The following is a 12,124-nucleotide window of genomic DNA, read 5'->3' on the forward strand; positions in this document are numbered from 1 at the left end:
AATTTTTTATTTTTTAGCTTTTTTTTGAAAATTTTTCACAAATATGTCTTTAGAGGTATGATTTTAAAATCTGGACCTTTAGCTCGACGCCATCATTGCTGGCGTCGAGATCTTAGGCTCGACGCAGACGTGACGGTGACTTAACAGGTAGTTCAACGTCATAGATCAGCCTGACGTCGTAGATCCTGGCGCCAAGCTCGGCGTAGATATACCAAACTGCAGCTTCCCTGGCTCGGGCTTTTTACATATTTACCATTATTATGATCGCCACTTACAGGAATAGCACTCTTAGAATGACGTTTACAAATTTAGCCGTTTTAGTTCACGCTCCTTTCATTTTTACCACTTTCGCCTATGTGGCACGTCAGCTCGTGCTGACACGCTGGCACCGGCACGGGTAATGACCCCGCTGCCCCCGGCCATCTTTCAATTAGCCGTTGCCCTCTCCCTTTTCTCTCTGTGAAGAACCAAGCTGATCTATCCTTCATCTGGTTCGATGAGAATGCAAGGAAAGAGTACTTCCTACCACACAAGTGGAAACCCTTTGTCATAAGTGTGTGCACACGCCTATAAATTGTTGTCTTGTGCTGGAACGATTTTGACATCAAGCTCTGGACAATCGGTGCGGCATGGAAGTTGAGTGCATTGACATTTAGCAGCTGCATACCTTCATCCATAAAAGTTACCCTCAAGAACCGATCCGCCACATGATGATAGTGCCGAATGACGCGGTTAGAGCGCTCCACTTGTGGCGGCATACAATATGCCCTGGTGGGAGTGATCACCAGCCTCCGCACCACAGCATTATAATCACCAGCAAAACCTTGCCCCTGCTGCGAGGATGAATTAGTTTGGGATTTTTGGTAACCCGATCCTGCACATTTTTCAGCCTCCAGCATACATCAAACACCTGAGAATTTTCTCCTAACAGCTCCGTCAGCGCGGCCACATTCACATGCTCCTCTTCTCTCTTGAGCACAGAGAAGAATTTGGACGTGAGCTGGTGCTCGTTCACTATCCCCTTGTGCACCAGCACATTAACCAAGAACAAGACTGGAAACTGGAGCTCCTCGACATGCTGCACGCACAAGAAAAGGTCCTGCATTGGCTTCCCAAACTCCGGCTCGTCGTGCACCTTGGACCCCGGCCACCCAATGTCGCAGACCACAGTCGGCACCCTCTTCTCCTTCATGTACGCCAGTGCATTCTTCATCTTTGGCTAGAACCACGTCTTGAACGAGATCCTGTACATCCAGCACCGGCCAATGGCCCCGCTGGCGGTGATGTCGGTGGTCCGTATCCATGGGTCGTCGTCGTCATCGTCGAGCAGGTCAAAAGGCACCGATTGGTGGACGCCATCGGCCGCCGTGCGGTAGTACAGCAGGGGCGCGGCCGAGAGCCGGAGCAGCAACGAGTCATCGGTCGGGAACACCAGGAGCTCGGCGATGTCGTCGACGGAAAACTCAACCTTGAAGTCGCAGCGCAGCACCACCGCGGCGCCGCGGGAGGCAGGGAACGCGAACGCGGTGTCACAAGAAAACACCAGCCGGCAGCTGCCGTCTAACGGGTCGACGACGAAGTCGAGGCCGGAGCTGGAGCTGGAGTCAGCGGAGTCCTCCGGGCAGCGCCAGGAGACGACGAAGGCGTCCGGCGCCCAGAGGTTGCCGACCTCGACGCGCGCGTCCGTGAAGCGGAACGGCTTGGCGCTCTGGCGGCGCGGCGCGCGGTCACGGAGGGGGAAAAGGGAGAGGGCAACGGCGCGTCTAATTGAAAGATGGCCAGGGGCAGCAGGGTCATTTTCTGTGCTGTGCTAGCGTGTCACATGGACGAAAGTGGTAAAAATGAAAGGAGTGCAAACTAAAACGGTTAAATTTGTAAGCGTCATTCTAAAAGTGCGATTCCTGTAAGTGACGATCATAATAATGGTAAATATGTAAAAAGCCCCCTGGCTCGTGTCTGAGGTCCGCCACAGCCCATGCATCCGCGGCAGGATTGCAGGACAGCAGGGCGACGGACGGGCCGGCGATTTATGGAGCTACGCAGAGCGGCCATGTGAGCACCACTCGATCGCCATTTACGGCGCCTGGCTCTGCTGCTTCGGTCGGCAGAGGACGTTCGGCAGGCGGTGTTAAATGTCCACGGACCTACCCTACTCACGCGCCATTGCGCCAACCTCTGTAGGAGTAGCCTTCGATTACCACTTCGTGCTACAGGCTACAGCACTGCTCATGGCACTGATGGCGATTGACGAAATTGTGCTAGCCACTGATGGCAGTAGTTACAAGGTTGTTGGCCGTTGAGAGCATTAACGGTCCCTGCGTCGTCATTTCTTCTCATCAAAGTAGGAGGTTCGGCCGCTCCTCAGGGTGGCCACGGTAGCAAACTTACTTTCGCCCGTTCGATCTACGTTCTACCGCCTGATGCTCGTCCCGCCTGCTGTGCCGCCGTGGCCTCTCCCGTTCGTCTGCATTCGGTCTTTCTAGTCCCCCTGACACTGCAACGCCGCCTTGGGCCCTTCCCGTCTCCGTCTCCCTTTCCGCGTTTCGGCCGTCCTCGCCCACTCCCTGCTCGCCGCCGTCGCCATCGTTGCCGCCTCCCTGGGTCCCGTGCTCCTTTGTTTACCGGTGTTGGCTCGCGCTCCTTTTCTCCTCCTTCATTTGCCGTGCTGATTGGGTTTCTGTCTTCCCCGTTTGTTCTGCATCTGCCTTCCTTTCCTCCTCCCCTTCTCTTTTCCGTGCTTTTGCGCTTCTGTGGGGGTGGGATGTCCTCGTCCTGCAGCCTGCTCCTGTGCCAGATCTAAGCCCTCCGTACTTCCTTGCCATCGTTCTTTGAAGGGGTCTCCGTCTGTTCTGCTCGCCTAGGGTTCCCATGCGGCGGTGTGGGTCGCCGCGCTGTTCTGGCCGCCTCCACAATGGACGTATTGCCCAATTCGGCCGCACGTGCTGCGTCGCCGTCTTTCTTGCCGCGGCTGTATGCGTATTGGTTGCAACTGTGGTTTGAGCGCTACAGCCCCCCCCCCCCCCGGGCCCTCTTCGCCCTGCCTGCGCCATGGCCCTGCTTGCTCCTGCTTCCTTTACCCGGCTTCCACCCGCGTTGATTTCCTTCTCTTTTGCTATTTTGGTAGGGTTGGGGACCTACACTTCATACCGGTGTGCTCTCCACACCGCTTGTCGCCTTCTCTATGCTCCGCTCCGCGCTTTTCGCCTTCGTTGTGCTCCACTCTTTAACTCCTTTTTTCCATTCCTTTTGTTTTCCAAACTGATTTCACCTCTGATGTATGTACTAATACATGAATTTGTTTCCAGGTTGCGGCCCTGCCGTTGCGTCGCTGCTCCGGATCGACTATGTAGGTGCCTCTTGCAGATGCGCTGTGGACGGGACTTACCTTCCTCTTACTCTCGGTAATTTTGTTGCCTTTGTTGCCGCCCTCAGATCCACTGTTTGCTGAGTCCTTACGGTTGTCTGCTGCTTACGAAAAAAATCAGACTAACCTCGGCGTACGTCGTTGCGCTCTGCGCCGGCCGTCGGGGTGCTTAGATTTTGCTTACATGCTTTCCTCATTCGCTTCGTGATGTCACTTGTTTACCGGTCTATTTTCGATGAGCTTAAGGTATGTGTACTTACGTGTCAATGCTCCGCTAAAACGAAGATCGAACGGGCGAAAGTAAGTTTGCTACCGTGGCCACCCTGAGGAGCGGCTGAACCTCCCTGCTTTGATAAGAAGAAATGTACCACGTCCGTAGGGATGCTTACATTTACCTTACATGCTTTCCTGATTCTCATCGTTCTGTTACCTGGTTGCCCAGTTATTTTCTATGAGGTTAGGGTGTGTGTCAGCTAGTTGTGTCCATTGCTTTTCTTGTATGTTGTGCGCAAGGGTCTCCCCATACATGTGTGTTGTTCGTTTATGCGGTATCCTTGATTTTTCAGATCTCTTCATATTGCTTCATGTGTTGCAGGTACATTGTGCGCCTTCCCTCCTACTTCTTCGTCATTGTGCTGCTCCAGCCTTAGCAAATATCCAAGGTGACTTGATGCTTTTGTGTACTGTACATTACTTCTTATTCTTGTGGTGTGTTTCTGTACGTGTCTGTCTTGTGTGTCTAATGGATATAATTGGTTGTGCCTTCTCATTGTTGCGCTCTACTTTTACATCGTTCTTTCTAGTTTTTGTTTGTCTAAGACTCACGCCTGATGTGTATCATTGTGTGACGTACATCATGATTGGTTGCTGTTCTCACAGCCTTTCTACGCTATTTCCTTTGTGCCAGGTTGTCCAAGTGCTCCTCATCAGCTCACCTCTTGTTGTCCGTACGTGATGTACCAAAGTTCCATAAGATTTTGAGGTTGTTCTTTGTTCTATTCACGTATTGCCTACACGTGCATATGGTTTCCTTCAGTGCCTGATCGTGTTTTCCTCACTCTTTTCCAGTATTTCGCTCTTCCTGCATCTACTAACCTATTTGCTGCGTTTCACTTCTATGTCTCTGCTGTAACGGGTATGTCCACGACGATTCCAGCTATGTTATTTTGCTTTACGATCCATCCTGCAGGCTTATGTTTTTTCCTGTTGATGTACTGTTTGCTGACGACGCTCCTATATATCCACATTTTATTCATGTGCTTGTGGATTTATACAGCGTTACCAATAGATATGGCTGTGTACATACATACATATATATGATAAAGTATAGTTCCATGCATAGATATGCCATTGTGCCTGGCGAGTTGTTGTTTTCTACCCTTTTTTATCATCCTTGGTTTTATTTCGGCCCCACAAGCTTTTTCCACGCTACTTCTTTACCATTGTTCGGACGAGGGCTCCTTATTCTGTCTTTCCCTTTCCCTTTGTTGCCCAATTTGGTTCCATTTAAAAAAAAAAATTGGCCTATTGTCCTCTAAGTTTTTGCGGTGCCTACAACTGCTACTCGGTCGTGGTGGGTATGCCTTCTTTTTACCCTTGCTGCATGTTTCTTTTATGCTGGGTTTTCTTGCCTTCCATTGCTGTCCAGTATGTTGCGCGGTCGTGCTTCCTGTGACTGCCTCTTGGAGGCCTACACCTACATCTACTGTTGCCAGTTCTCAAGTATTTTCTGATGTTCAGCATCTGCTGAACAGTCCTCCATCTATGAGTTACTATATGTCAAATTGCTTCCTGTGCCCTATTAGTTCAGTAGTTGTACCTTCTCTATCAATCGTAATAGCATATATGTATCATTTCCTGTTCTGTTATTCTCCTCTGTCCTCCAATATTGCTTCACCAAATTATTCCCTTTAGGTTTCTTTGTACCTATTGTTGTTGCCTTCTTTTTTAGCCGTCCTTACTTTCTCGCCGCTAGTACAAAAGTGCCTTCCACGCCTTTGTACGACGCTACCTTTAATTATGGATTATTTAAGTCTTTCCCGTCTTTGTTCTCTTACATATTCTGTCACCACATACCTTCTGCTCCTTCCTAGTTGGTATAGTCTCAGCTGCTAGACATACATGGCCACTGTGGCGCATCGCTTTGCTGACAACGAACAATCATGTGTGTACATTCTTTGCTTCAAACTTCTGTATCCAAATGTTACCTTCCTATGATAATCTACGCGTTGCTCGTTTACTGAAATTTTCCTTTTATTATGTCATCATGTTTGGGGTGTTTGCCTTATTGATGAACTTGATCCTTGTGCGCGGCAATTCTGTTTAGCCTCCTCAACGTCCTCAGGTCTGGCCTGTTTTCTGAGCCGCCGCACAACAAATTGTATAGTGTTCCTCTGTGTCCTTCATGCTATGCTTGGTCCCTGTTCTCGAACCTTTTAGTTGATCATAGTGTTACCTGTGGTCTGCTTCTCTTCTCTTAGGTGGCTGTGTTTTTCATGCTTCGCCCATCTTAGATCCTTCTGAGTCCCGCCATAGACGAAAAAGGCTATTGGATCAACACCGCCTTGCCTGGACAGGTATATTACCGGTTTCATATCGAGCTAATAGGACACGCAGCTTCCACAAATTCTTTTTCTCTTCTTTTTATTTCAACAAAATACAATCTTGTTAACGCTACGTGTACCACTCCTTTAATCGAGCCGCCTCACAGGTCGTTCAAAGAGTTATACATCGTCTCTTCAGTATGGCCATTTCGATGACGAATATGTTAATGCGCTCAAAGGTACATTTTTAACGCTCCTGAAACAAAAACAGTTATGCTAGCCTATCCCTGTTTTGTTACCTAGAAGGCTCATCCCTCGTATTCATCGTCTCTAAACGGCCGCTTTTTATAACCTTGATTTGTAGCCTCTTATCGAGATAGGTCATACTATGGCCCCCCGGATTATCAATGCCATCATTGTGATGTTGTGTTCTGGTATGGTGAGAGAGCCAAATCTGAGTCTTCGTGCCATGATGACAATATTGTTTATAACAACTGTTGCCGGAGTGGGAAAGTTGTCATCCCGCCTTTCCAGCCTCGCCCTGATCCTTTGCCTGCGCTAGCTACGTTTCGTGGAGGTTCTCGCTCCAACAAATTCCTGAAGAATATTAGGCAATACAATTGCCTTTTTGCCTTCACGTCTATGGGGGCTAACGTTGATCGCTCGCTTAACGATGGCCGTGGCCCTCCGATTTTCAGAATTAGTGGATAGGTGCACCATAGGATTGGGTCTCTCTTGCCACCAGATGGAAGCCCTCCTAAATTTTTGTAGCTCTATATTTATGACAACGCTAACGAGGTTGATAATAGAATGCGGGCTCTAGCGCCTACTAACACATCTGATGACAATTTGGATCCTGATATTACTCAGAGCCTCATAGATATGCTTGACCAGCATAATCCCTTTGCTAAAAAATTTAGGATGGCACGGGATAGACTTCAGGATGGATAGACCGAAGATTTCATTGTGAGGATTATAGGAGCTAAAGAAGGCGATCCCGTTCAGTACAGTCTACCGACTACTGATCAGCTTGCTATGCTTGTGGTCGGGGACTTTTCTCTTGATACTTTCCAGCGTGATATAGTCATTCAAACACGCTCTAGAGAACTACAGCAAATATCTTGTTTGCACCCTGCCTATATGCCGTTACAGTATCCTTTGTTATTCCCATATGGTGAGCGTGGATACCAGATTGGTGTTCTGTATAATGGTGCTATGCCAGCTAAGAAAAACACTCGCACAAAGGTTACTATGCAGGACTACTTCTGTTACAATTTCCATTATAGACGGAATCAGCCAAATCCATATCTTTGTTATGGTCTTCTATCGAGTCAGGCCAAAATTGATGCTAGAGCAGCTATAGATGAAACTAGGTTATGGTACATTCTAGATAATCAGAGTGATCTTCGAGTTGACAATATTCAGGGTATATCCGATGCTATAGACCGTGGCTGTGTGGACGGTAGCCAGATGGGGAAAATGACAGTTTTGCCATCCTCGTTCACGGGAGGTCGGCGATACATGATTCAGAACTATCATGATGCCATTGCAATATGAAGGGTTCATGGTCCACCTGACTTCTTTGTGACATTCACATGCAATGCCAAGTGGCCTGAAATAGCTGAGGGTATCATTGAACCAGGACAGAGGCCTAGTGATAGAGCCGACATCATTGTTAGAATTTTTAATATGAAGCTTGAAGATCTACTGCATGATATCAGGAGTGGAGGAGCCTTTGGTCCATGTAGTGTAGGTACTAATATCAGCCCTATTCTTTACTACTGTGTCCCTGCTCATCTTTTAGACTGTTTTTGCAGCCATCCCAAATTGTCCTGTCTTGTTCCAAATTACCATTTGCATATGTTCGTTCATTTCTAAATCCATCCTAGCAGTCCTCTGCACTGCCTGTTAGAGCATGTTCTTTCTTATTGATCTCATGTCTTCACATGCGCATTGTGTTTTCTGCGATCTATGTCGCTATCTCACACTCGCACACTTCAATGTATGCTGCAGTTCTTCATACAGTTGAGTTCCAAAAACGTGGTCTGCCACACGCCCACATCATTCTTTGGTTGTCTGCCAACACTTCACAGCCAACTTCATCGTATGTAGATTCGTTTGTTACCGTTGAGATACCAAATCCAAAGGAAGATCCACTGGCATATGCTCTTGTAGCAGAACACATGGTACACGGTCCTTGTGGGAGGCCCAATATGAATTGTCCTTGCATGAAAAATAGCAAGTGTTCGAAAAGATTTCCCAAGCTTTACCAAGATGAAACTTTGGTCAATGAAAATGGATTTGCAATGTACCAAAGAAGAAACAATGATCTGTTTGTACACAAAGGAGGAAAGAAGCTGGATAATTCATGGATTGTGCCGTATAATTTGTCCTTGCTCAAGAAGTACCAGGCTCACATTAATGTAGAGTGGTGTAACAAGAGCATCTTTGTTAAGTACCTCTTCAAATATGTGACTAAGGGACCGGATTGTAGCAAGGTCTACCTCCAAAGAGTTAGAGATGGTGTAGACCCTCCCTATGATCAAGAGAGTCGAACTATTAATGAGGTTAAGGAATATTTAGATTGCCGCTATATATGTGAGCAAGATGCATGTTGGAGAGTCTTTGGCTATGATATCCATAGGCACTATCCATCTGTAGAAAGGTTGCCTGTTCATCTACCCAATGAAAATTTCATTACATATCGTGCGAAAGCCAATATGTCCCGTGTCCTCTCACAGGAATTCCTACGCAGGACAATGCTCACACAGTGGTTTGTTGCTAATCAAACCCATTCTTAGAGCAGGGAGTTAACTTACTGTGACTTTCCTTCTAAGTGGAGATGGGAGGAAACCTCTAGAACATGGCAACAGCAGTGTCAGAACATCGGAAAAATAGGTCATATCCGCTATGTTCATCCTTCAGCTGGTGAACGGTACTTCCTAAGAATGTTATTGTTAGTGGTCAGAGGAGCCACAAGTTATGAGACCTTCGATCTTTCCAGGGTATCTGCCATCCTACTTTCAGGAGTGCATGCAGGGCCCGTGGTCTTCTTGGTGATGACTAGGAGTGGTACGGTGCCTTTGATGAAGCTACTGCTTGGGCAACCTCTAGACAGCTAAGAAACCTTTTTGTTACCATGCTTCTCTTTTGTGAGGTTAGAGATGAGTATGCCTTCTTTGAGAAGGTTTGGAGGCTCCTAGCTGATGACATTCAATACCAGTTCAGAGACATGATCGGTAACCAAAACTACCAAATGGCAGACAATGACATTAGGAATCACTTGCTTGATAATCTAACTGCTTTATTTGCTAAAAGTGGTAGCAGTATACGCAATTTCAATCTTCCACATAGAACAAATGCTTTTGTCTCTTCTTCCACAAACCGTTTGGTTGAATAAGAATTATCGTATAACGTTCCTTGTTCATCTGATCAGTCAGACTTACTATCATCACTCAATGATGACCAGATTGCTGCCTTCAATTCTATAGTCAATAGGGTTACAAATGAAGAACCTGGCTTCTTGTTTGTCTCTGGATATGGTGGTACAGGCAAAATGTTCCTTTGGAATTGTATTGTCACCCATCTAAGATCACAGAAGAAGATTGTTCTTATCATTGCGTCTTTAGGGGTCGCATTGCTGTTACTGCCTGCTGGTCGCACGGCCCACTCTCGGTTCAAGATACCTTGTGACCTAGATGAAACCTCTGTCTGTGACATAAAGAGAGGTACCATGTTAGCTGAGTTGATTCAGATAACATCGCTAGTAATTTGGGATGAGGCCCTTATGACTCATAGATCAGCTTTTGAGGCTGACAACAGAACATTTCGGGATATCTAGTCTCAAAACTGTTCTGAGGAAGCCCACCTTCCATTTGGAGGCAAGGTTGTTGTTCTTGGTGGTGATTTAAGGCAGGTATTGCCTGTCATTGAGGGTGGGACTCAAGCACAGGTTATTAATGCCGCTATTGTCAATTCTCCGTTATGGTCCTCCGTGACTGTTCTCAGCCTTACTAAGAATTTGAAGTTGTCTTCTTTAGGCCTGGATTCATAGGAACATCAAGAGCTATCTAATTTTAGCCATTGGATTTTAGATGTTGGAGATGGTAGAGTAAAGTCTTTTGCAAAAGGAGACACTAACGCTGCATGGATCAAAATACCCCATGATTTGCTGTTGATGCCTAAAGAGGATAACATCAACTGCATAGTTCATGCAATCTATCTAGATTTGCAGAAAAGCTACTCTGATTCCTCCTGCCTTAGGGACCGAGCCATCTTAACTCCTACCAATGATTTGGCCGAAACGCTTAACGCGCATGTAGTTTCACTCCTCCCCTATGAGCAAAAGGAATATTTGAGCTGTGACAAAATAGGAAAGCCTCCAGGCACTCATGATGCATATGATCTATTGTATCTTGTTGAATTCCTAAACTCTCTCAATGGAAACAATTTCCCTCGACACCGACTCATTCTTAAAGTGGGTGTCCCTATAATGCTGCTACGGAATCTAAGCCAATCTGATGGCCTTTGTAATGGTACACGGCTGATTATCACTACTCTTGGAGACATGATTATTGAGGCATGAATTATGACGGGTACCCACGCTGGTCAGACCATCCTCGTCCCTCGCATTTGTCTAACACTAAAAAATACAAAATGGCCATTTGTTCTCCATAGACGCCAGTTCCCAATTAAAGTATGTTATGCTATGACCATTAACAAGAGCCAAGGACAGACACTTTCTTATGTCGGCGTGTTCTTAAAAAGCCAGTTTTCACACATGGCCAACTCTATGTGGCTCTTTCACGTGTGAGTTCGAAAAAAGGGCTCAAAATCCTGATAGAGGACGAAAATGGAAATTCTACAGATGAAACCAAGAATATTGTCTACAACGAAATCCTTGCTTCTATCCCATATACCAGCCCAAGCACATCACAGATCATTTGAAGTATTTACTGATTGTATTATATGTTGATATATCGATTGATTGTTTATGTATATTAACATGTCTTCCTCTACATTTGTCTCATCTGCTACCTATGCAGGGTAGGCTTCTTTGCTGTGCATACATAATTAATGTACTTACTTACACATTTATTTGCGCCTTATTAACTTAATGTCTTCATCACAGTTTCCCAATTTTCTCATGTCAGAGATTCATCCTCTTCCTGGTTTTACAGGTGCATAATATGGCTTGTACACCTGCCCCCACACTCTTAGCAAATCTAAAACCAAGAGACATCCACGCTTCTGTCTGTGTTCGAGTTAGCAGAAAGTGGAATTTCACTGGCAGGAATGAGAATGGCCCTATCCTACATGTTGACCTCATTCTCACTGATAAAGAGGTGTGAGTTTCTAACATTTTCTTTCTATGTGTACATTTTTAATACAATGTAATTGCCTATAGCCTTACTCAATTCAAAGGTTTATGTACCTACATTTCCTTTCGCTACATGTAATCCACCTTTTGGTGTACAAAATCGTTGCAGGGAGGTGTTATGTACGCTAAAATTCCAAGAGATGAGGTGCAGGACAAAAGCCCTCTCATAGAGGCTGGCAAGGTGTACACCATCAACAGGTTTAGGGTTAAAAATGCTAAGTATTCCTACATGCCTGTTCGTGGAAATAACATGATTGAATTCACTTGCTACACTAAAGTCATAGTGGAAGATATCCCCTTAGACATGTTCCCACAGTTTGTTTATACACTTGTACCTTTCAGTGAAATACATTAGCATGTAAGAGAGCACCCAAATTTTATTGGTAAGCTCCTTTATAGATCAGACAATCTAGCCTAAATACGCTAGTTCTTAATGTTCTATATACTATGCACAGATGTTATTGGTGTTGTTGTCAGAGTGCAGCTGTAAAGAAAATGGACCCTAGGCCTATTTACTTTGGATTTTGGTCATTGATGACCAACACAACCAAATTAGACTAATAAATTTGCAAGTGTTTGTTTTGTAGTTCAATAGGGTGCAAGACGTAACTTGGACGAAGGCGACATGATGATCTGATGATCAACGCCTCAAGCAAGACCTTAGGAGCACAAGAGAAGACTCAAGAGATCAAGGAAAGTCCAAGCATGAAGATTGGAACCAAGCCGTACGCATGATTGTGAAGAAACGAGCTCGCAGAGGTGACCAGACGCTGGTGGCTCGGTAGTCGGGACGATCGGACGCTGGACCGGTGGCTCGGCAATCGGGACAACCGGACG

At 46.1% G+C, this 12,124-nt stretch overlaps 1 protein-coding gene and 1 pseudogene across 1 annotated transcript in view; both read right to left on the reverse strand.

Annotated features, from left to right (window-relative positions):
• The window catches only part of LOC136511272 (uncharacterized), a gene marked incomplete at its 3' end in the record, with an annotated part of 69,449 nt that overhangs the window by 31,363 nt on the left and 25,962 nt on the right, over positions 1-12,124 (reverse strand). The window lies entirely within an intron of this gene.
• Positions 318-5,503, reverse strand: LOC136513537 (probable RNA-dependent RNA polymerase SHL2; annotated as a pseudogene).

Source organism: Miscanthus floridulus, chromosome 16, assembly GCF_019320115.1.
Source record: "Miscanthus floridulus cultivar M001 chromosome 16, ASM1932011v1, whole genome shotgun sequence".
NCBI classification, from domain to species: Eukaryota; Viridiplantae; Streptophyta; class Magnoliopsida; order Poales; family Poaceae; genus Miscanthus; species Miscanthus floridulus.